At 43.1% G+C, this 25,429-nt stretch overlaps 1 protein-coding gene across 1 annotated transcript in view; it reads right to left on the bottom strand.

Moving 5' to 3' along the window:
* The window catches only part of cacna1c (calcium channel, voltage-dependent, L type, alpha 1C subunit), a gene marked incomplete at both ends in the record, with an annotated part of 184,278 nt that overhangs the window by 154,247 nt on the left and 4,602 nt on the right, over positions 1 to 25,429 (bottom strand). The window lies entirely within an intron of this gene.

Here is a 25,429-nt window from a genome sequence, read left to right as displayed (position 1 = left end):
ATGCGGACACATGTAGACACAGTTTAGACAAGCTATGCAATAAAAAATACATGACAAAGCTCTCACCGGAGGCCTAGAAATGTGTGGCGTGTAAACCCCCCACCCCGCCCCCCTGCAAACCTCAATGCGAGAGAAGGAAATGGAGAAGATGACAGTAAAGCGTGGGGCGCTCTGTATGGGGAGGGATGAAAGGAGAGTGTCATAAAGAGCCAGCCGCAGTCAGAAAGAGGGACAGACACATACAGTGTGTACCAGGTGTCCTGACCTTGTCCGCTTGACAGTAAACAGTTTAGATGCCAGACAGCTGTCTTCACTGAGGCTGACAGCTCCCTCCGCCGCACGGCTCGGACATAGTTACATTACTCTCTCGCTAAAATCACCAATGGAAAGTTTCACTCCCAACCGCGCACAAAATGGGTACAAACAGGACCGAGCAAGAAAGGAATGGAAGAAAGAAAGAAAAGAGACTGATTATATGCAACGGCAGCTCCGATGTTCTGACCTTTCTCCAGTCCACCATCTGCAACGCAACCTTATCTTTCCTTATAATTAATACTATGGTATAGCTTGGCTCAGAAAATACAGTGGAGAAGAACAGAGTAGAGTGGAGCTGCCCGTTTCCCTTCCTCTCTCTCTCTCTCTCTCTCTCTGTCTCTCTTTCTGTCCGTCTTACTTTCATAAGTGGATTTATCATTTCCAGGCCCTGACCTGTCCTCCCCGACAGGACGGCCCTGCCTCGACTGAGCCCTGCAAATTACTCCTCACCCTGACCATGAAAGTCTTTGTCCAAATCACAGCGCCTGTGATAATATAGTGCAGCTGTTATAGCGGCTAGAGCTGACTTTGACTCTGACCTCTGCTTACAGATATTTCCATCCTCGGTTTTGAACCTTCCACCAAATGCGAATCCGAATGTGGGCTGAAATTTTCACTCCATCAAACATTAATTCATCTGCAGGAGAAGGAGAAGAAGAGGGTCAGCTCTGTTGTGGGCAGTGTGAAGTGTTTGTTTTCCACTGACTCATTCACCTGCCTCCAGCGCACTAAATGAGCACTGCTTTAGCTGTCAGGCCATTTCACACCTCCCATTCACATCTATTTAAGCAAGTGGAGCGGCGTCATTTTCAAGTTCTTCTATTCTTGAAATGCCCAAATGTGTGATAATCCGTTTCACACGTTCTGCCACCTTTCTACCCTCCTTTCCACCTTAATTTTCTTGCTCCTCTCATCCTCCATTCGTTCCCTTTTTTTTCTCCTCCGTGGCCCCTCGCTGCCCTCCATTTCTTCATCTTGCCACTTTGGCCACCGCTGTGCTGTCAGTGTTTCTTTCCAACACTGTCTAATGCACTGTCATGTTCCAATAAATGCTCTGTGTGTGCAAAATGTGTGTGTTGGCCAGTGCGTTTGCGTGAGCTTGTGTGTCACGGGCAGTTATAGGAAGCTTGGGTGATTAACTCTGATAGCCACCAGATGCCTGACTTAGAAGTCCAGTCACACACACTTTGCATATACTGTACACACACACACACACACACAACGTTAACACAGGAGACAGACAGATGGAGACGTCAGAGATGCAGTGAGTGACAGCAGCTGAATGAAAACTAAAGACAGTGGCACATGAAGAAGTGAACACAGTGTGAGCTGCGTTGAAGGGGGAGCCGTCCAGCATATTGTATGGATGTGTTTTGTTTGTATCTGTGTGTGTGTGTGTGTGTGTCTGCAGCGGTGTGCCGACTGACTTTGTTCTTTAAAAAAAAAAAAGAGAGAAAGACATGCGGTGTTTTGCTCCTGCGCTTGATTTTTTGGAGAACAAACAACACATGAGTGAGGGCAGATGACCGTCACATTTCTCCAGAATGGCTGTGATGTGACCTCAGATCAAAGCTTTGATTGGCCAGATGCCGCAGATGTTGTTTCCTCTGTGGTATTCGTGCGTGCGTGTCTGTATATGTGTGCAAAAGAGGGAGACAGAGGAGGGGGGAGAAAAAAAAGAGTGAGATTATGACGCTGACATTCATCTAGTAGTCTGATTATATGACTATATTTTAAGTATATGCATATGTGGGTGCTTGCATGCATGTGTGTGGATCATTGTGTGTGTGCATGTGTGTGTGTGTGTGTGTGTGTGTGTGTGTGTGTGTGTGTGTGTGTGTGTGTGTGTGTGTGTGTGTGTGTGTGTGTGTGTGTGTGTGTGTGTGTGTGTGTGTGTGTGTGTGTGTGTGTGTGTTCATTGGAAGCCCTCTATCAGTCAGGCCTATCAGATTGGGCAGTCAACAAGCAGCTGGCTCAGATTGTGAGACTGGCCCATGTTGCCCGTCTGAACTGCCAAACACCAAAACCCTGCGCTCATTTGTCACAACAACAAGAGTAAAAAAAAACACACACAAAAACATCTATATATCCATTTTTATGGTTAGATCTTTGAGTTATATTTAGCTGGGAAAGAATATAATGACAGATATAATGAATTCTGGAAAATGTGGATGATATTTCAATAACAGTGCATTAAGAAATAGGTTAATATCCACAGTAATGGCTGATGGCTTAATGGGGCTGAATGCTGGAATGCACATTCATCAAATTTAGCAAACTAGAATCTAAATGTGGAGCCACTGGAATAATTTAAGTCGGTGTTTCTAACATGGGTCGGGGCCTTGAGTGCTTATATTTGGCAGGTCCTATATATGTCAAAAAATGCTAGGGAACTATCTCCAGTAAGTCACTATCAAATATTTAACACAACTTTTTTTTTTCTTGCGTCTACTCCATCGTCTCTCTGATTGTAGTTGATACAGAGGAAAGGCCTTTTCTCGTGTGGGTATTTTAAACTCTTACAGATCGTGAAGTGGTTATCATGAAAATCAATATTTGTCTTAACTGAATTCTCTTCTGTATGACTGGGTGTGTGTGTGTGTGTGTGTGTGTGTGTGTGTGTGTGTGTGTGTGTGTGTGTGTGTGTGTGTGTGTGTGTGTGTGTGTGTGTGTGTGTGTGTGTGTGTGTGTGTGTGTGTGTGTGTGTGTGTGTGTGTGTGTGTGGCCTGCTGTCTCTGTAAGTAGGCTACATGCTTGCTGACCAGCAGTGAGCAGCACTTCCTTTCATGGCCCGGTCCTCCTGAAAGCACAACACTAGTTGTAGTTTATCATAAATGATGTGATTGTTTTAATGAGGCTGCCTCCTACAGCGAAAGTCAGCCATATTTAGGCATACTCAATTTCAGATCTCATGGTGAGGATGCTTCAAAGGCCATTACTCCAGTGATTTACCATTTCAGATCTGTATAATTGATTTTTTTTTTCAGCTTCAGGTCCCAACACACCTCAGCAAAACACCTCCAGAACCATTCTATCAAGTTCTCCAACATCTGCGCTCTAATCAACCCCACTGCGTTGTGACATAACTTCCTGCTTCATTAGCGCTCGCAACCTGCTGTCACGTTATCCCTGATAATAATTAGCATTAGCAATACTTAAATATGGTGAGAATTTGTATTTATCACACTGCTGGGACACTGGGCTTTCTCTTTCACTGGCATGAGGAAAAAGTTGATCCATTATGAAATGCATACACCGCAACTGTATGTTCATTTGACGCACAACTTTTCCCACCACGTCTCAAGGGAGTGCTACGACACGCAAGGCCAGAGCAACGTTATTGACAGGAGCAGCCAATGGCATCGCTAAACTCCTCCTCAGTCGCTTCGCTTGTGAGCTACATGCACTGTTCTTTAATCAGGGGAGAGATGAACTCAGCTGTCTTAGAAAGTCAATCACAGTGAAAGGAATAATAGGATAAGGCTTGTCAGACACCCTGCTGTGCTCTCTGCTCTGTTCTTTTTAACTATAGCTTTAGCTTGTGCTCTGAATGCTATGAATCTACTCACATTTTTCACATGAAGAAGCCGAGTACTACCACTCAAAATAATGAAAATAAAAACCTAGAAACACAATAATTACGATAAGATCTAACTTTGTTTTTTTATTTCTATATTAGGCCTACCATGTGATTAACCCTCAGGGGCAAGTAAAAAAAACAAAAACAAAACAACCTTCAGTAGCTCTATGTTGCAGCAGTTTGTAAAAGACATCAAAAAGTCATGTTCTTACTTACATGAACCCATATAAAGTCAACTTTAAAATTACAGCATGTGTTGAGCTTTAGGATAAAAGGAGTGCACATACTAGCTCTTCAGACAACTGTAGTCATCAAGCAGAAAAGCTCACTAATGCTAGTGCACGTCCACAACACCCCCAACATTAACACTGCACCAGTCCCTTAGAGTCTGGAAGTCATTAAACACCTTTTCACATGTATTTCCACAAATGCATTATTTAAATCAAAGGCGCTAAATCATACTTAGGAGCTTTAACATGCATTACCGGTCAGAATACCTCAAAGAAGACACACACACACACACACACACACACACACACACACACATATACATATCTGTCAGTGTGTGTGTGCGTTTATGTGTGTGTGCATGCGTGAGGTAACAAGAGGGCTGAGGAGTGTGACATGGTTCCCCGTGTCAGTGTTAATATCCCGACCCTGGTAATTGGCATAGAATATTGATAGAGAGGAAAATGGCCCAAAGCAGATCTCAGCTTCATTACCAAAGACCAGGGAGACGGAAACAGGAGAGTTGGTCGCTGCCGGAGGACAGGGGAGGAGGGATGGCAAAGTGATGGAAGGAAAGGAAAGAAAGAAAGAAAGAAAAAAAGAAAAGGTTATCAGAGGGAATGGATGGATGTTGTGGGAAATTATCATGTGGTTTCATGTACTATAGCAGCTCTCAGAAACCAAAGGATATTATATCACTGCACATTAGTGCATGAGTGGCCATGGGACAGTTCCAGTAACAAATAGAAAATCAGTTATGTCATTCTTTCCTGACATGATAGCAATTCATTATATCTGGTTGAGGTGACCCTTAAAGGTCTGTGCTGTATCCTGACCTCCACTGTTGTTAGAGAACAGGCCATCAAGGCCTCACAGCCATCACACTGAATCCTCCTCCTCTCTCTTCCTCCATCTTTTTCATCTCCTGCTCCCCCCCCCCTTCCCTTCCCTCTTTCCCTCTTCCACTCTCCCTGTTAGAACATAGTGTTTGTTTAATGTGGTATCGCCATGGCAATCCGTCTGCCACATTGAGGTAATGTCGTTAATCATCAACTTTATCACACTGCAGGCCCAGACGCATGCACACAGAACGAGCAGCGATGACATTTTACAGGGTCCACTGCTGGGAACAGGGAAGGAAACTGTGCTTAATGCAGCAGTAAACAGGCCGAGGCGTGTGTATGACACGGTAACATTAAGGTAAGTGTGTTTTCACATGCAAAACAAAAACATACATGAATATTTAAACATGGCTTTCGGTTGACATGACAACAGACAGACGATGGCGTGCCTCCTGTTCTGACGACATCACTACAGGCGCCAAGCCAATCCTCAAAAAACCTATCATCTCCTCTCTCTCCCTCCCTCTCTCCCTCTTTCTCTCAGACATATTGATCTGGAATACAAATCACAGATGTGAAGAGGAGATGAGGCAGGGTAAAACTGTGGAGAGAGAGAGAGAGACGGAGAGAAAAAAAGAGGGGAAAGGGAAGAGAGGGGAGAAATGCAGAGGAAGATAGAGAAAGAGGAATGACCACAGTAAGATTTGAACTACCGCCACGCCCACTATCTTTAAATGGATTGAGTGTTCACTCTCATTTCCATACTGGGTGACTTTGGTATAAACCACAGACACACACATGCAGAATCAATTTTGTGCAAGGAGAAAGGCCGATGTGGAGATGTTTTGCATTTTGTGTGTGTGCATGTGTGCATGTGTGTGACTTCCTTTAGTTCATGCATTGTTAAATACATGTAGGCTACAGAAACTTTCCAACTGTCCCATATGTACAGTATGTAGAAGAAAAGAAAACTCAAAATGAAAAAGGTATCTATCTTACATTTAAGCGCGTACATAGATACACACACACAGACACAGAGTATAGTGCCATGCCAGTGAATTTGCGAAGCTGCACTTATAGGTGTAATGCTAGAATTAACATACTAACATGCTCACAATGATAATCTTATAATGACAATACCACTTGATTTAATGTGCTAGTATGCTAACGTTCGCTAATTAAATTCAAACAGCTGAACCATCAGTTTCATATCAAACAAAGTATTGGGCAAATGAATAGTTTTGGCCGTGTCATGATAGAAGAGAAAACCCAAGGATCACCTAAGTCACACAAACATATTCCCCAGGGACCTTGACTTCAGTGATATGCTACAGTCAAAATATTTCATGTGCAACGGCAAAGCTCAGTTAATCTCATGGTGTCACAAGAGGAAAAGTCAGAGGATTACCAAAGTATTAAGATACATCATCTGCAAACAATGAATGACTGCACCAGATTTCCAAATGTTGTGGAGCCGCAGTTCCACCTGAGGCGAGTTGGTCGAGCCACCGTCCATAGCGTGTATAAAGCATAGAATACCCTAAATAGTTAAAACCCTCTTCTCTCTCTGCTGGTTATAGACGCAGCTCTGGTGACGGGAAATCTCTCTCACACGCACACACACATACACACACACTGTATAAGGAGTCCTGTAACAAGCCTGTTTTAGCCATTATGACTCCAGAGTGTGAAAGTGAGTCTGGTCTTTTGGGAAGTGGACTGCTCTATACAGACATACACTAACTCTTTCTCTGCCTCTGACACACACACACACACGCACACATACACACACACATATAAAATGTGGTCTGTGGGGAAGTGGTCCATGGAGCACACACATCACGACTGGCCTAGATAGATGGGATGGCAGGACACACACACGCACAGACACACACCAGCTCGTTTGCACACATAGACAGTCAAGGACACTCTCATGGCCTATATAGTTGGGTCATTTCATTTTGGAACACCTTACCCTTGTCTTATTAAGAAAAGAGAGATGTAGAGAAATAGAAGGAAGGAAAACAGGAGACAAACGTGAATGGCAAATTTCAAGGTAGAGAGCAAGTTGGAGACGGAAAGATAGAAAGCAGAAGAACAGAGAGAAAGAGAGAGAGGAGGAATGACGCCACGAAATTAAAAAAAAAAGCTGGGGCAATCAGAGTGGAAAAGAAGAAGGAAGGGGGGAGGGATGTAACAGGATTTTTTGAGGGCTCGCCTTCTAACCTTAGTTTCATCCTCTCGAGTCATGTCCTGGTCACTATGGTAACCACTGATGAAAAGAATAGACCGAAATGCAACGGAGAGGCAGACGGACCGGACAGAGCAGCAGACGTTAAAAAAAAAGAAAGAAAGAAACAGAACAGAGCGTCTGAGGTCAGAGACACGGATGCAAATTCCCTTATAGATCATAAATTCTGTTTTAGTTTTCAAAGCTTCATACTTGGCTGATGCTTGTTGCCACGGATACCGGTCAAAGCAGCAGGAACCGATGCAACCTAATCAAGGTTATCACAGGTCACCTCCCCCCGTGACATTTCTTTATGTTGTCTTCAGTGGAAACAAACAACAGAGGGTCTCGTTGGCAACCCAGTTGATCAAACGATCAGTTCACTCATCAAAAGGTTGGCCTGTGAAAACAGATTTGGAGCTTTCTAAAGTCTGAGAAAATTACATTGATGATGTCCTCACTATCAGGCTTGAAACTTTAAATTATTAACAAATAGACTGGAGTCTCGTCATAAGTTTTTAACATGCAAGTTGCAATATGGAAACAGTAGAATCCAGTGTTTTTTAGGGTTTCTGCTTCTCACTATGACCACACAATAGTAAAGAGTAACTCTTTAAACGTGTGTTTATTGTGTTAACCTACATATCTCATGTTCTCTCCATTGCCAATAGGATGATTGGAATAGAAACGAGTGAGCACATCATAGAGGCTTCCAGGGTATGATTATCTCCTCCTCCATGTTTTGCATGGAGGCAAAGCATTTTGCTATAAGCGGAAACATCTATTTCTGATCAGAACATAACATACCTGCAGCATTTCTAAACCAGTACAGTATCCGCTAGAATTAGGTCCACATAGGATGAACCTGCACCCCAAGATTTATATCCTTTGCCAGAGTTACGGCAGGTTGTAGCGTGGCCTAGTTGAAGTGTAGCTGAAAATCAGGGTGTGGAGGTTGGAGAGGTTTTGTTCCAACACAAACCTGCTTTTCACATTTCTGTTTTTATTAAAAATGATGATGATCATTCCTTAACCTTTACCATGTGTTTTTTGTGTCCTAGTTTTTTTTTTTTCTTCATCATAACCACAAGTTTCCCCTAACCTTTTCTGTACTTGAAGTTCATTGCCAAGACACTGAACTTTAGAAAAAATCGATTAGCACTAAGTATAATGTGGACAGACATTTGTGTTTGTTAAAAGGCTTGCTCTAAAAAAGACGGCAACTGCCCGTTCCTCCTCTGACACTGAGGTGTTATTTAACCTTGTCCTGTCCTGGGTGCATAATAAGAAAAGCAACAGAGAAGTGCTACTGTCCTCGGGCTACACAACAGGCTTTCGTTACCTGTGATTCTTGGAAGAAAGAAATGATCCGACAGCTGCTGGCCTCACACACATACACAAACAGCCACACACACACACAAACACACACACACACACAAGCAGACAGACAAGAGTGCCCCCCCTTTCCAAAATAAATGCTCATCCTTACACACACCTAAGGGCAGACAAACACACACAAACCAACACACAGAGCTGAATCACTCCACCTCGGTTTAATCTATCTTGCCTGGGTGCTGTCACCCAGCAGGGTGACACTGCCAGCAGAGTGTGTGTCTGTGTGTGTGTGTCTAGAGGCCTATGGCAACAGACCACCTACTCTATAGTCCAGCTATCCATCCATGACGAGCCCACCAGAGGCCCGACTAACGAGACTACACTCTCTAATAAGCAGGAGACGTTTTTGCGGCACGGTTTCTTCAGGGAGCGTGGTGGTGACGTTCTCACCCGCAGAGAAAGCAAAACATCTTTACATCTGCAAACACAAGCTGCTACAGAGACCATGTTTTACCACGCTAATGTTATGTACAATCTGTAGCAGCTTGTTGGGAATACAAGACCTTATTGCCTATTTTCGGATTTACAAAATATCTCATTCTCTCCCGGAGCACCTGGGCTAAAAATACATCCACTCGTGGTACGACACAATACCCTGCTGTCCATTACGTAGAACCATTTGTGGTGCCGCAATTAGAAAGAAAAAACACTCAGAGCGACAGGATACTGAGTCTAATCTTCCATTTTCAATTAGCTGCTCGACAGGTGAGTATGTTTAGTTGTAAGGACTCATTTCCCCTTAAAGAGACAGGACATGCACGCTCTCATCATAGAGAAGTTAATAGAGTTCCTGCAGTGAGACTTCAGGGTGACTAACGGTCCGCCCTCTCTGTATCTATGTTCCCTCACTTTCTTCTTCTCCTCTGAGCTCATTTTACTCGTCCTAATGCCTCCTCACACTCTGAAATTAGCCTCATGAAAAATAAATCGTGACGAGATGGTAGGCTACGCCTCGCGTCTGGCGGCGAGTGCGTGTCTGCAGAAGAAGAAAGTCTTTGCTGTATGGGCTGCTGGTGGTGGTGCACATGTTAACTGTATGTGATCAATGTGTATGAGAGCCAGTGGGGATTAGAGCTGTTAATGAGAACAGGGGTTTTTCATCATTCCTTCAGTTTCCGCAGATCAGCCACGAAAAGCCTTAACCAGAACAGCTGGAACAAAGGGCAAAGCTGCTCTTATAGACACGCTTAGGGGAAGACTTCCTGTCAGGAGAGTTGTGTACATGTGTGAACTATCGACACCCACTGTCTGTGCAGCCATGTGTAACATACGTCAAAGTCGGGCATTGACCGGCAAGCAGAAGTTAAATTTGAAACTGGGTAAGAATGGGAGCAATACAGTGCATGGATGAGAAGTATGGCCAAGTCTCGAAACAATATGAGCCTAACAACATAATTTGTCTCTTATTATCAGCAGTAGATTTGGACATGAACACATATTTTGAACAAAACGGGAGCACTGGAGTTGATGTTATTTCACAGTAAATATTTCTGGCCTGATTTATCACAAGAGTTTGTAATGGAAAACACAAATCTATAGCAAATCCAGGAGTCTACTTATTGGATTTTATATCGTCCTGAATTGAGCAGAGGCCTATGGCCATCGGTCTGGGAGGCGACAGACTCAGAGACTCTACAGAAAAATTGGAAATTGCTCAGCAGTATAAAAGTGAAGTACCAGTCAACTCCTGCTGGATTTCTCCTCTAAGGTGTCAAACACTGATGGTTTCAGTGGAGTTAAAGTGCGTCTTTGAAGAGCGAACACCTCAGAGATGAGGGAATGACACCTTTTGAGTGTCATCATTGAAAGATGATGTGTCTCAGGAACAAAGTGGGCTCACAGTGCAACTTTGTAGTTAGACTGAGAAAAGTGGGATACGATCTCAAAGCTATATTATTCCTGCACCAAAGTTGACTGACACACTGCCTGGCCACTGTCTTTGATACAGTCTGCACCTCAAGATTAGAGTCTTATAATGAATTGACTGCAATATATATATTTACATTTGACTGTACTTATGTTGTAGAGCCGTTCAGCAGAATGCTCCAACAGAAACATTGCACAATTTTGGCCATTGAAAAAAAAACATGGGTCCCATGGTTTCACATGAGGAGAAAAGACAAAGTGGATTTTTTTCTATAAGACGATAAAATTAGAATTTTCCTATTTTACCTACTATAAAGACAAATCCCTAACACTTACAGTATGTTGTTACTCAGATGCACTCAGTCTTAACTAGGCTATATAGGCTCTTCCTGCATACTGAAAGTTGGACATATTGTTCCTGTAGCTTTATGGAGTTGTTGGAGTAGTTTGTGTATTGTTTTGAGTGATGAGCATCAAGTGTAAAATTCCCTGTTGTTGTTGCTTTTCTGCGGTTAGATCTAATGCAAATGCTATAAAGTGGTACAGTAAATGCATGCAAATGGGCTGATTCTTTAATAGAGGAAAGAGCATGCGGTCTCACTGAACAATAGACCTTTAAATGAACTAATGCCGAACTGCTCACCGAGAGATGGAGATAGGGGGAAAGAGAGAGAGAGAGAGAGAGAGAGAGAGAGAAAATGGGGTAAAAAGACAGACAACAAAGCAAATTATCTACAGAGGAAGATGGGAGAGGGCACTATGTGAGACGAAAGGAAGAGAGAGCAGACAAGATAGAGAGGAAATGCATGGCTAGGCATGAATAATATAGACTGCCTTCTACTGTCGTCTCTTTCATCCCCTCTTCAGCTTCTTCTGTAACTTAGGAAACACACACACATGCACACAGATGTTCCATTGTTTCCCTCAGTGCATTCAGCAGTGTCATTTTCATATAGCAGAATCTGGATGTATACACTGTGCAGGCTGTACAGGAGCTCTGCTTGGGGAGGTCACAAGAGTCACATGGAACATGTAAACCACATGCAAGACTGCAATATTTAACAACCCAGGGATGTGTAGATGGTTTGGTTTGATGGTTCCTTGTGCAAAAAAAGAGAAACTAAATGTAAATAAACATGCCCTAATGCTGCATTTATGTTCATTCTTTCCATAATCTAAAGGAAGACTTAGCAAGCCATACAAACTGCTGCAATATAAACGCATTAACCTGGATATATCCTGTGAGTTGATGAAAAAAAAAAACAATCCCAGCTGACACAGGGTACATTCTGGACAGGTTGCCAGGAGGTCACAGGCCTGACACACACAGGCATTTCAGGGTTGCCAGTTAACCAAAAGGTGTACGTGGTGTTTGGGCTGTGGGAGGAAGCTAGAAGAAGAAGCCAGAGTACCTGTAGGGACGTACTCATCAGGTTATCCTCATTCCACAGGACGTGAACGAGGATCCATCCCCATCCCTGTGAGTTTATTTTTGAAGAACGGGGGATTGGATTGTGCTGAATGCACATGAGAAATCAAAGAACATAATTCTCATGTAACCACCTAGCTCATCCAAGTAAGAATGGGTCCAGTGGAGCGTATAAAGGACGGCATCATCCTCTCCAGGCGTGTAAGGAATTATATAGGGGTCTAGTGCATGTTTAACCCCTCAGAAAGTAAAGAAGCAACCACACATGTTCTTGTTGTGTTATGTAAGAGCCACCAGTCTCCGGTCATTTATCTCAGTTGGTGACCAGAAGAGGTACCAGGAGAAGACACACACTGTTGCTTTTCCAGTTTAGAGCCTCATCTTATCTTGACCAGTGTGGAGGGAATCACCGCTGCACTATCAGATGAAGATGTGTCAAAACTGTTGTAGAACAAGTTGAGCTTATTGGCCTTATCCAGCTTGTATCACCTCATGTTGCTTAGCTACACTGTACTTTACAGCCTTTACACATCTCTCTGGTGTTGTTGTGCTGCAGCTTCCTCTCAACTTCCCTTTATAGGAACTTAAGTGAAACTTTTGTAATTTAAGTGGAAAAATCCTTGCAAAATTAATTTTACTAACCTCAACTCTATTTTTTAAAGCGATGGGGTTTAGACTTAAATATTGATGTGATACTCAAACAGTAATTGAAGGGTTGCTTAAGGTGAACAAACCAGTTAGGGGAGGGGGGAGGATATGGATATGTATAGTCAAACAGAAGGAGGGAGAGCAGAGACAGTAAGAAAGAGAGGGAGTATAACAGAGGGTGCTACAGGTCGCGAGTCATTATTTCCACTGGTGGCTACAGCCAGATCAATAGAACAGGAGGGTGTGTGCGCATCTGTGTGTGTGTGTGTGTGTGTGTGTGTTAGAGAGGAAGGACACTTGAGCACATGTCCAAACCGAGCAGAGATGGGACACTCACACAGATGGAGGCAGCCAAGCAGGAACAATGCATATGGGCAGGCAGCAAGTTGCAACTGCATTCTCTCCCTTTGTCGCACACACACAAACACACAAACACACACTCACACAAGGTGTTGGCGAACTGTCCCACCAGAAATGAAGACAGAGGCCCGATAGCTCTTAGAGCAGAGGACAGCCTCTGGATAGATTTCCAATACGCAACCAGAGGCTTAAGCAAGACAGAGTCACAGATAATCCTCCCTCCTTCTCCTCCTCCTCCTGCGCTCCCTCGCCTCTCTCTCTATCCCTCTGGCCCTCCCTCTGCCTCTGTTTCTCACTCATTTCATCTCTTTATTCCTCTCTATTACAGTTCCCCCCTTTTCCCCTCCATTGGCTGCCATTTGCTCCTCTCTATCCCTGTGTTTCCTTGCCAGCCTGTCTCGCTCCGTCCCTTTTCCTCTCTGCCGCTCTCCTCTACTCTTTTATCTCCTTTAATGCAATCTGTCATTTTCCCCTCTTATTTCTCCTTCGACCCGCCCCTCCTCTCCTCCCCTCGCTCCCTCCATGTGTCTTTTTTGTCTCTCAGATGGTGTTTTACGTTAAGAGCAGCTGCTGTTGAGTCACATCCTTAAGTTAAAGGCATGACACACTCCAAGGCGCTGATATAAACTTCTTTAATGCTGATTGGCCTTTAATCGCTCATTACATCCTCCGCTGCGGCTGCTATAACCTTGCTGTGACTAATGCATCTTTAAACACGTGCTTTATACTGTAGCTTTAGTATCCTGAGCCCTTACATAAAATGTATGCAACCTGAAGCACTGTAGGTATAGCCCTGGGTGACCCCTTAATTCAAATGAGTGTTTATATGCAACCTGTCCTTATACTGAATTTATATTTTAATACTTCCTTTCTCCATCACCTATAGATTCATTTTGTGAGTTGGACACTTGTGTGAAGAACCAGAAGTTGTATTATGAGCAAGGTGGGACCCAGTACATTTGGAGTTTGTCCCATACTAAGGACTAAAAATCTGAATATCTTGGCTACTGCTGCTGCTGCTGCAGATGTGTGTAAATATTATGTGATATTTTAGTCCTAATATTGCAGATAAAATATCTCTTGTCATGTAAAACAGCCAAAACAGCCATTACAGGCTGGAAACACAAAGTAAATCAAGCTAAAAGAAGGTTAGAGAAATTTCATATGTGGTAAATACAATATGTCTCTATGATAGGAAGCAATACAGCCTACAATAACGACCTCAACAGCAAAATAGGCTTTTGATTTATCTAGAGAACGTTTGCTTTGCGTGCATGCTCCTTTTAAGTAAAGTGAAACTGCACAACCACATCACACTCACCTCCTAAATTAACAACTACTAAACCCCAAAGTCCTCTGGTAAAGCAGCTCATTGGCCAGCAGCAGCGACTGCGGTTGAACGAGTTCAAGAGATGGCAAAGTTGAAAATTCTGCCTCGTTACTTAAGCTCCTCTGCCCTCACTGCTGAATTATTGCGTTCTCTGTAAGTCGTAGTGAGGAGAGAGACGCTCACAAACGGACGTCCACTTTCCACACACACACTTCAGTCTTTTGTTAGAAAATGAAATGCAAGTTCATCTGGCCAGCTTTTGTTTGATGATGGGCTCTGGAATGGGTGAGGGTACAGATTTAAATGGATCAGTTTTGAATGTGGAAGTTTTCTTTGTTGTAAAAAAAAAAAAAAAAGAGAAGTTGGTGGTCAGTGTTTCATTTCATCACAAATTAACACTGGTTTGATATTAAAAGTATCAGTTAGAGTGGGTTACAGTTTAAAATGAGCTCTGCAGTTTAAAAACACACAGACTGGGGCTGCATGATTAGTCAGAAATTATTTTTCTTTTAATTTTGCAAAACAAATTGTAGTCAATCATGACTCTGAGCAGTTTCTATCCACTTCACCTTGCCGCAAACTAACTCCACACTGATATTGAGCAACAAGTGTTGCAGAGTAACGGTAGATTGGTGCTTAATTGCCCAGATTTCTATCTACGTCAAGCATACTGATGGATGGCTTCAGTTGGCTTTGCTGTTTGTCTGCCCCCGTGGAGCCTAATTAAAGCACATTTAAAGGAAATACTTGATTAGTTGTTGCCTTTGTTTGATGACGCCTGCTGTTAATGTGTTACCGAGAAAAAAATAATAATGCCAATGGAATCTGATGGATTCCACTTGAAAGTTCGGCTAATGAATGAAATTACATGTGGAAAGCTATGCGAATCACATGAGCTGACGTTGGTTTGTCGCGACACGTCTTTTGAGGTGACTTCAATAGAATCATAGAGCGTATCAAGTGAAGTCATTAGAGGGAGGTGATTTGGCAGGTGGCCAGCACCCTAGGGTAACCATTGGAAACCAATTAATATCCCTAACAGAGGTATCATGCCTCTGGCACACTGCCCACAGGGAGAATCAACTCGCTGATTATACTGCTGCAAACTGCTGCTGAAATGAGCCTGTGCTTCTGTGTAACTGTGTGTGTGCACATGTAGTATGTGTTTCAAAACATTCCCCCACTCTACATGCAGTGAGGTGTGATGAGATGCCACAGGTGTGTGTGTTCAATCCAAAGCCACATCTGTTACACATGTACCAGATACAACAACATACAAGTCTACATGTGTGTGTTGTGTTGTGTTTCTGCCCGTGTGAGTCTCTCTCAAAGCCTATTCACTTAGAAAAGAAAAAAAAATCAAATTATGTAGATGCAGTGTAATTGGTTCATTCAGTGAACATGAGCTTTCGGTGCAATCATGTGGAACATCAACTCTGAATTACAGAGCAGATATAAAGATGGAGACTAATTGACAACAAAGAGAAAATCAAATACCAATTACAAAGCTGGTGTCAAGCATCAGGAACTGTAACTTAGAGGCTCTGAGGGTAAGACATCATCCGTTCAGTTATTTTCAGTGTAGGACTCAGTCTCAGTGAATTCCTCAAGGAGAGATTTGTCTTTACTTTTTGCTCCTTCAACAGCGGAAACAAAGGTGAGGGGTCAGACACGGAGCAGTAACAGACCGGTAGGGTTTCTATTTTCTTGGCAAACTCTTGACTATTGTGCATCAGCCTGAACTGTTGAAACTTTTCTCTATAATAACGACATCTCGCCAAAATGCTGTCATCTTTCATTTGCAGGAAACTCATTAAGCAGCTCCTAGAATACAACCACCTCCCTAATAGCCACTTCACCACATCCCTTATCAAATAATAATAAAAAAAATTAACATAGATCAATTTAACATATATATAATCTGATATGGCCCTTGTGCATAATGAAGATGGATGCTTTTAAAGTTGGTGTTGTGGTTTTATCTTCTGCTTTTAACACTTAAAATGTAACGAACAGGAATAACGATTTGACAAAAGAAAAAAAAACTCCTCAATAGCTGTCAAGTAGCTGTCAATAGACCAATGAAGAATGAACTGTCCGTGGTGCTGAAACCACCACCCAAGAAGTCCCAGTCTGCGATACATTTGCTATAAATCCTGCAGTAATCAGATTTAGACTACACTTAAATTACAACGAGGAAACAGGCGCTGAAAGAAGGTTATTCAGACGTGATGGTATCAGCTTGAAAATGTAGTTATTTCACTCAGTCCTGCTGATCTGGGGATGTCTGGTTTTGACTCAACAGTCAAGTCACTATAGTCAAGTTTGTGGGACAAATGCTGCTCAGCTGTTGGCCCTATGTTGCTGTTTTGTACTGTAGCCCATGCTGAGTTTGAATACTTTCTGCAGTAACATTTGCACTCGTTTATTAGACCTGAAGATGCCATTAAGTACCAATCACACACAAGAGGCCAGTAATAGGAGTTGAGGGCGGCACCAATCATCTCACACTGAGCTAGTGGACCACCTCATCTTCAGAAGAATTTTATATTCTGCTCTTAAAAGGTGTATCAAGACCCTACATGGGTCTTTTTGTGGTTTGAAGCACTTTTCCTGACAGACACTGAAGCAGACACACTGTGTGATTATGACAATTGTTATGATGATGATACCTATTACTGCTTTGCAGATCTTAGGAACCTCGCTGATGATAATAATAGATTAAGATGACATCAAGGTAACTGTGATGCGGTGCACACGATGTACACACACACACACACACTAGGCTGGATGTAAACTATGTCAGCACGGTGGCAGCTTCTGCAGGTATATCCAACATATGATTAGTTGCCAACTGTTGGTGAACATGCCTCTCTGCGACACACGCACGCGCGCGCGCGCGCGCACACACACACACACACACACACACACACACACACACACACACACACACACACTTACATACATACACACAGGCGCGCACGCACATCCACATCCACATCCACCGCCACCCCTATCCTCATCCCCTGTTGCTATGGAACCTGTCGCCAAGGCAGAGAGGTATGTGGTTGTGATGGAAGTGCTGGACGGAGAAGGCGAAGACGACGACGATGAGGATGAGGATGATGATGGTGGTGATGATGATGATGATGATGGGTATGAGGAGGATAATAATGATGGGTTGCTGAATTACAAAGGTCCGCCTTGGCTGTAGACAGATGCATCGCTGGGCTTTTGCTCTCTGCAACGTGGGTGGAAGGAGCGACGCGTAATACTGCGCAATGCAAACAGACCCTTTCCTCACCGTAAACCAGACCGCAGCCCTTTGGATTTCGATTCACCCTCTTTTTTTATTTTCCTCCCGCTTGTTTAACACTTAACAACACTTAACATGTTGAACTTCGGTCGTGCCTTTTGCAAAAACAACCTATAGCGCTGCGCCTGCCCCCCCCCTCCTCCCCAAAATAGCACATCATCATCATCATCACCACCACCATCATCATCATCATCATCAGCAACAACCCAATTCTCAGCAGACGAATAAGTCCTGCAGGCCCTCCTACTGCCACCTGTCATCCCTGTGTGTGCCACTTTGCGCTGCTCTTAAGGAGCCCTGCGCACGCGGACAACTTGTATTCAAACGTGACAAATTCGGCTATTGATTATAGAAGAAGTGAGGATCGATGGTGGCCGAGTGGCGCGCGCCCTGTGCAGTTTAGTTGATTATCTCCATTGGAGAGGCAAGATGTGCACGCACGCGCTTATTTTCTTTCATTTTGGTGGTGTTAAACAACATCACTGCCCCCACCACCTCCACCTACAACTGCCTGTTGGCTAAATATGACCACTGCCCAGCGCCCACCCATTATGCGATGGACAGGCCTGTCAAACCCACAAGTGTGGACCAAACCATGCAAGGAAAATAAAATAAAATAGAATAAAATAAAGGGAGGCTAATCCATTATGTGTCCCTGATGCCCACCCCCACCCCCCCTGCAGCCCTGTTGTTGCGTGATCGTGGCACAAGTTCACGCGCAGCACAAAAACTGCACATAAGAGGAGGAAAACGAGAGAATGAACAAACTGCACAGAGAGAGGGAAAGTGGACAATCTGTCCATCTGTTGAAAACGAGGAGAGAGCTGACACCCCTTTTACCTACTTCACCCCCCCCCCCCCCTTTCCCTCCACCTCCTCCTCCCACCCCCCCATCCCATCCCCATTTCGAGATCATCATACCTCTCTTACTCCCTCCCTCTCTCTCTCTCTCTCATGCACAGTTGCAAGATGTTTGCTAGTTAGAAATAATAATAATAAAAACAGACACCACATACCTTGATGGTTCTCAAGGGTGTCCTCCGGGATGTACATGTTTTTGCTTTCATTTACCATAAATGTAGTCCGGCGTTATCCCTATAGGTGAATGGAAGAGAGAAGAGAGAGAGGGAGGGGGGGAAGCTGGAGAGGAGGAGGAGGAGGAGGGCAAAAAATAACAAGAGGAAAAAAGCCCCCCCAAAAATAAAGAAATTAAAAAAGGGGGGGAAGAAGAAAGAACTGTCTGGCACTGACAGTTTTTGGGTATTCCGGGTTTTTTTTTTTATTTATGGGGAGGGTTTCTTCGCATGGAGTGAATATTACCTAATCCCCATGATGGAGGTGAAGGCGAGAAAAAAGAGGGAGCTTTCGGCGGAACCGGTTGGGAAAACGCACCGGTGCATCCCTCGGTACATCCGGGCCCTAGGCGAGAAACATGAGACCAGCACCGCGTTCAATTCAATTCACACCTCGCCTCTCTCTTTCCCCTCTCTCTCCCGTTTTCTTGCTCACTCCCCTCTTTCTTTTCGTGTCAAAAAAAGAAAAGAAAACAGAATAAAGGTTTCAAAAAAAGGTTGGAAAGCACGGGCGCTGTCAGTGGCGGTCGCAATGGAAGTGCGCAAAAGACGCATTCGTGCGCATCTTCAGCAGCGTGTCAAAATGTGAGAGGATGAAGAAGAAGAAGAAGAAGAGGAGGTGGAGGTGGTGGTGGAGGAAGAGAAGGAGGAGGACGAGAAGAGGAGAAAAATTAGAAAAGGAGAAGAGTGTAAATATTCCATCACGGGTAGCACGGGGTTAAATCTCCCAATAGGCTGCTGGTTATTCCACGTAGGCTATCTATAGCAGAGTCCCCCCAAAAAACAGAAGCCAGGCCGTCCTGTCTCATCCGGAGACCGGTCTCTCTGTCCTGATCCAGTCCATGATGGTCCGCCGGTGTGTCTGTCAGTCAGTCTGTGCGCCTGTCTCTCCGTCTGTCTGTCTGCCTTTGCCTTGCCTGTCTGTCTGCCTGTGTCTCACTGATCGGGAGTTGGAGCTCTCTCTTCTCTCTGCCTCTGCTGCCCCTGCAGCTCAGCTCTGCAGTGATACCGAGAGAGGGAGAGTGAGGGAGAGAGAGAGAGAGAGAGAGAGAGAGAGAGAGAGAGAGAGAGAGAGAGAGAGAGCCCCCCTCCCCGTTCATGTAGACGCTTTGACTGTTTCCAGATGTGTGTGTGTATGTGTGTGTGTGAGTTTGCCAGAGAGAAAGGAGGGAGGGAGAGACTGTATAGGCAACAGTGGAGAACCCGGCGGCTGGTATCCAGATGATGATGATGATGATGATGATGGTGGTGGTGGTTATGATGATGAAGACAAAGGTGGTGATGATGACGATGATGATGTTTGTGGAGTCTGTGTTTGTTGTTGGGGGGATGGGGAGGCGCAAAAGATCTTTAAAAAGATATAAATCAGAAAAAGAAGGTGGCATATGATCGAGACAAGACGAGAGAGAGGCAATAGGAAGAGAATCTGTGTGTGTGTGCGTGTGTGTGTGCGTGTGTGTGTGTGTGTGTGTGTGTGTGTGTGTGTGTGTGTGTGTGTGTGTGTGTGTGTGTGTGTTTGTGGAAGAAGTCGGATAATGATCCATAGCAGGCTTAGGTTTTGCATATAGGCTCTGATCTGAGGAAACAGTACCTACATCTGATTTGCCCGTAGTTCCTAGACATCTGGACTGCTTCAGCCTCATTCTTTTCCTTGGCCAAAGCTGTGTTTACACACACACTAAATATCTGGTTTTTCAACTCTTTTATGACTCAAGCTCTGATCTTTTTCATGGCTCTCTTAAACAGGGCGAAACCACAAGCAAACTGATTTTTTTTCCTTCTTCTGGATCTCTGGATTCTGTGCAAATACTCAAATATCATGAAGTAGACTGACTCAGGAAGGTCAGCGCTCAAAGACTGAGTCATGAACCTTTTTATCTAGAGGACAATAACAATGATATTTAGAATTCAATTATGTTTTTTTTCTCTCCCTTTTACCCTCAGGACAGTGAAGTATGTTGTGACATTGTTCTCCATGGCCAGAAACAAATTTGTCCTGGCCCCTAAAGCAGGCAAAGTAATTTTCTGGAGACACAGGCCCATTTCCTTAGGTAACACAACAATGAAATGAAGCTCATTTAGGAGTTAAATGTCAAACAAAGTCAACAACGTCAGCTTTTAGCTAAATAGTACTACTACTGAGGCTTTTCTGAGACCTGCTTGCACAAATAACATGTCGGATCTTAAACTGAGCCGTTTTCTTATAAAAGCTCCACACAGGCAACTTGATATAAAAGATAAAAAAAGAAAAACTTTTCCTTTTCCATTAGCTTATCCACTTTTCACAAGGATAAGGCTTTTGACCTTATTTTGAAAAGCTGTTCCTGTCTATACCGACAAAACAACAATCTGGGCCCCGGCGGTTTTATATCAAAAAGGATGATTTTGAGATGTCAAATGCGTTAAACAAAAGATGTGCTTGGCATAACAGAATAATTGGGCTCAATAATACATGAGGATGTTTTGAAAGGTATAGAGCAGCATTTACAGATTCTAATTATGGAACTGGCCATCCCATATAATTGTCTTTGACACTGAATACGAACTTTACAATGTGCAGGCCTCATGTCAATCCCACTGCAGGCTATAATCAAGAGGTGAATCTGATGACTCAACCCAGCCTGTATTCATTTGTTCAGTGCCATAGCACAAAATCACCACCCACCATCCTGTAATAGAATAAAGCTTTTTGTCTACATGTGTCACTGTAGACATAGTAAAGGCTGAGCGACAGCTGATAAATGATTCTCGTGATGACATGTGACAGATGCATTGTCCCACTTTGAACAATATATAGCATTTTCCTGCATATTTTATACTAATATAGTTTATATTTGGAGTGAAATTAAGGATTATTGAATGCCTGCGCTGATGAATGAACGGAAACGTTCTCCCAGACTTCGGCTTATTCAAGCTGAATGTCAAGAAAAGCAACATTTCACAGCTCATTTGACTGACATATTATCATTTAATACATTATTAACACTGTTACACCAATGCGCAAGCAGACGTTTTCTGGTCAAAGTGGAGCTAATTTAACTATCGGGTACGGTGTACTTTAATCCAACAGCTCCTATCTATAGGTCAAACTTCCTCCAGTGGGTCGAAAGATTACAGGGGACTTTGAGATAATAAATGAGTTTAGGAAGAAGAAAAACCAAGAGTCTATTGGGGTCTTCTTTTCTCTAATATTGGCTAATAATGAATAGTTTAACCACATTGGGCCGAAAAAGCTATTTATATGAGAGCATGTAGGGAAGTCCCTCTTTGGTGAAACTGCTTTTAACTTGTACACATCAGAAACATTACAGGGCGGTCCAGCTGCAGCAGCCCGTGCTCTTTTGAAAGGGCACACAAGCCAAAAAAGGTTGGGAACCACTGGTTTCATCTTACATAATGTAGGCCTATTGTATTTTACAAGCTTGGTAAATATGTTTTTCTGGGAAGGAACTCGTAAATAGGAGAAGATGTTTGTCTGGTAGAGTAGAGGTGTAGAGGAAGTTCTCAAGCAAAGTGCAAATGCGTCACAACTGGATTTCAGTACAGTAGAGCTGTGTCTCCTTCACCAAGTCAGTCCTGTGTGAGACAGATGGTCAGTGAATGGCATAATGTCGGGCTCAGTCTCCTCTTGCCAAATCAGCCTCTGTTTAATTACACTGGCCAGTGAATGGGAAAGATAGACGGGAGGAAGGATCGAGGGAAGGAAGAACGGATGGAGGGCAGGTCGTGGGAACAGACACTTGTGCCCAGGGGACACACAAACACACAGACACACAATACACAAATGTCCTCTGTAATCCAGCCTGCACATGGAATATCAATTCTATTTATGACTGGTTCCATATTTGTAGTTCCCGACCCCTTTGTGTGTGTACGAGTGTGTGTGACTCTGAAGCACAGTTGGTCTCTGGGAATGTCTCAACAGACAAACACTCAAAATGTGGGAAAGCAACAATCTGCCGGTCAGTCAAAGGGGAATCTTCTGACAACAGAGGGAGCAACTTCACTCAGCTTGACAACGGGATATTTGGATATAAGACTTCATTCATGCATTGACAGTCACACTTTTTATGTGAATCTTTTGTGTGTGTGTGTGGATCAATAGTCAAATAAAGAAATATTCAGATCCAGCTTCTCTGAAGTTAATTCTAGTTCACGCATTTGCATTGACATAATGTAGGCCTAATGTGCTTTGTTTCCTTTTAGGATTACAGGGAAAGAATGAATACATTTAAATGCTTGATGAAATTAGAGTATATTTGAAGAAATAATAATTGCCAGTGCTAGGATGCTAACAAAGTAAATCACTGCTAAGAAAGGGTCTATGCATCTAATTGTGTATTCTTATATTAAGTTTATGACATTTGGTAAAGTATACATATTGAACTGCACTACACCATTGCCCAGCATTTTTTTTTCCAAACTGAAGATTTTAAAAAGGAAAATGAAAATGAAATCTAAAAGTCACTTTCAGTTTCACATATTGTAAGAAATGTAACTGTTCCAAAAGATTGATACAGTGTCAACATAAGACACTTTATATATACAATATTGATATAGATATCTATAAAAGATACACAAAGATAAATCAAATTGTGCTGTTGTTTGCTCTCTGGTACGTAGCATGAATTTGTTGTTTGTTGTTTTTTTCCACCCAGACGAACCTCGGATATATTTATTGTGTGCACACTCAGCAGAAGGAACTGAGGGTCTTATGATCAGGCCTATAAAGAGATGAAGGAATTATTAATGAAACCTCAGATGTAACTTGCTGACTGCTACGAGCTGTTGAAGAAAATAAATCACGATGTCCGTGCTGTAAAAATCCTCTATAGTGGCGATAAATGTTAAACCTCCCCACACGATCAGGTATACATTTGTATTGTATAGCATATACTTTTCTATAAAATGTCTCCACATTTTCATTGTGAATATTTTATCCTATCTTTAAATTTTTCCATTTGATTTAGACAGTCAAGCTCAATGTTTTTCAGTCTGCAAAGGAAGAAAATCAGATAGGAGCCGGCAGGGCTGCTCATTGACCGTCTGCTAAACACTGTAGTCAGGCCTCCCTGGTGTGTGAATATTTCTTCAAGTGAAAGTATAGAACATTGTAGGGAGGTAAATACTGAGTAGATGATATAGGCTATACATCATCTCCACCACCTGGAGCCAAGGCTAACGACGGACTCTGATTGAACCATATAGGCAGGTCATATCCATCATCCAGTCACCGTATCTCTTTACCTCCAGGGGCAATGGACTCTAGCTGTACCCCCATGTAAATTATAGATCTTCATTTGTTACCGTCTACAATGTGTGCATACACTTTGTAGTCGTAAGCACATATTTAACTTCCTTATGCATATTGTATGTATATATCATTGTTTTATATCATATTGTCCCGTATTGTTGTTATTCCTAAAGACTAATTTTCTCCTCCCTCTTCTTCATCCCACTTGCTTATCAACATACAAATTATTGATTCTAAATCTGTGTACAGAATGACCTGTTTTCACTGTGCAAAAGCAAATTAGATCCTTGAGAACAATGCCCACCATCCCCTTGTTAGGTTTCGATAAGCTGCCCCAGTGGCTAGTACATCCCATTGTCCTTCCTGCCCGTGAGCCAATCACCACCATCTCGCAGCCTGTCCCCACCAATCAAACCAGCGCGCTCAATCTCGACTGAACGGTTATTGACAGTATTGACCTGCTGATGGATAACTCATTAGCACCATCATTGACAAACACAAACCCCCCGACAAACAGATAGATACCACCCTGACAAATAGACACATATACACTGAATTGCATGGATAGCCGATTCCACCACTCTGACAAAGTAATAGACATACTTGCCAAGAGACAAATAGGCCCATTTTTAATCACAAAGTAGCTATTTTCATGTTAATGGAGAGGCAGACGTGTCATAGCCTGACCTGGAAGTGCTTCATTCATATTTAAGAGGAGAGGTTGTGGACAGCAGTGGCATAGTGGCATTTCGATTCTATAAAGCATTTATAGCAATTGTTTTCCTCCAGTGCTGCTTAAACCAAGTGAGCAGTTGGATGTTCATTGTTTCTCTCAAGGGCACTCTGTCGTATGCTGATGGATGCAGATCAGCTGTTATACCTTACATCTCCAACTTGTGACAGTATAAATCTAATCACTGAAAAAACTATGACATCACACTGCAGCTGAGGGGAGCTCTGCAGTATACATGTACGAGAAGAAAACTTCTATTACACGAGTACAGAGTGAAGGGGCTTACGTACAGTATGGCTATCGTGCCCTTACAACAAAACAGGATATGCTGACCTGAATATGTCAGGTGATCCAACTGATATTGTGTGATACAGATATGGCTGATGTGGATTTCAGGAACTTTATGTCCCGAAAGTCCTGTGCCTGTATCAGTTACTGTTCTGCCCTTGAGTATTAATTTTCAGGAGCGGGAAGGATATGTCTCCTGGATTAGGCTATATACAATGGTCATAAGAAAATGCTGCATATGAATGAATGTAGGCACAAGAGGATGAAGTTTCAGCATACAGTATAAACACACAGGAATGACAGCATTGCTGGAAGATTAGGGTAAGGGTTTCTAACCAGATAATTGCAAGTTTGAACCACTGTCCATGCAGGAAATGTGGTCTTGATTAGTATACCAATGGAAATTTTGGATTAAGCTCAGAATTAACTTAACTTGGCCCATGAACAAGGTACTAAACACACTCTATATTCAATGCTGCCTTTGCTTGTGAGTCTGCTTCCTTATCACCCATTTACAAATAGCTGGAAAACAACATGCAGTC

The sequence above is a fragment of the Trachurus trachurus genome (genome assembly GCF_905171665.1).
Source record: "Trachurus trachurus genome assembly, chromosome: 23".
NCBI classification, from domain to species: Eukaryota; Metazoa; Chordata; class Actinopteri; order Carangiformes; family Carangidae; genus Trachurus; species Trachurus trachurus.
The sequence above is the reverse complement of the archived record's forward strand: the minus strand, read 5'-3'. Positions and strand labels throughout refer to the sequence as shown.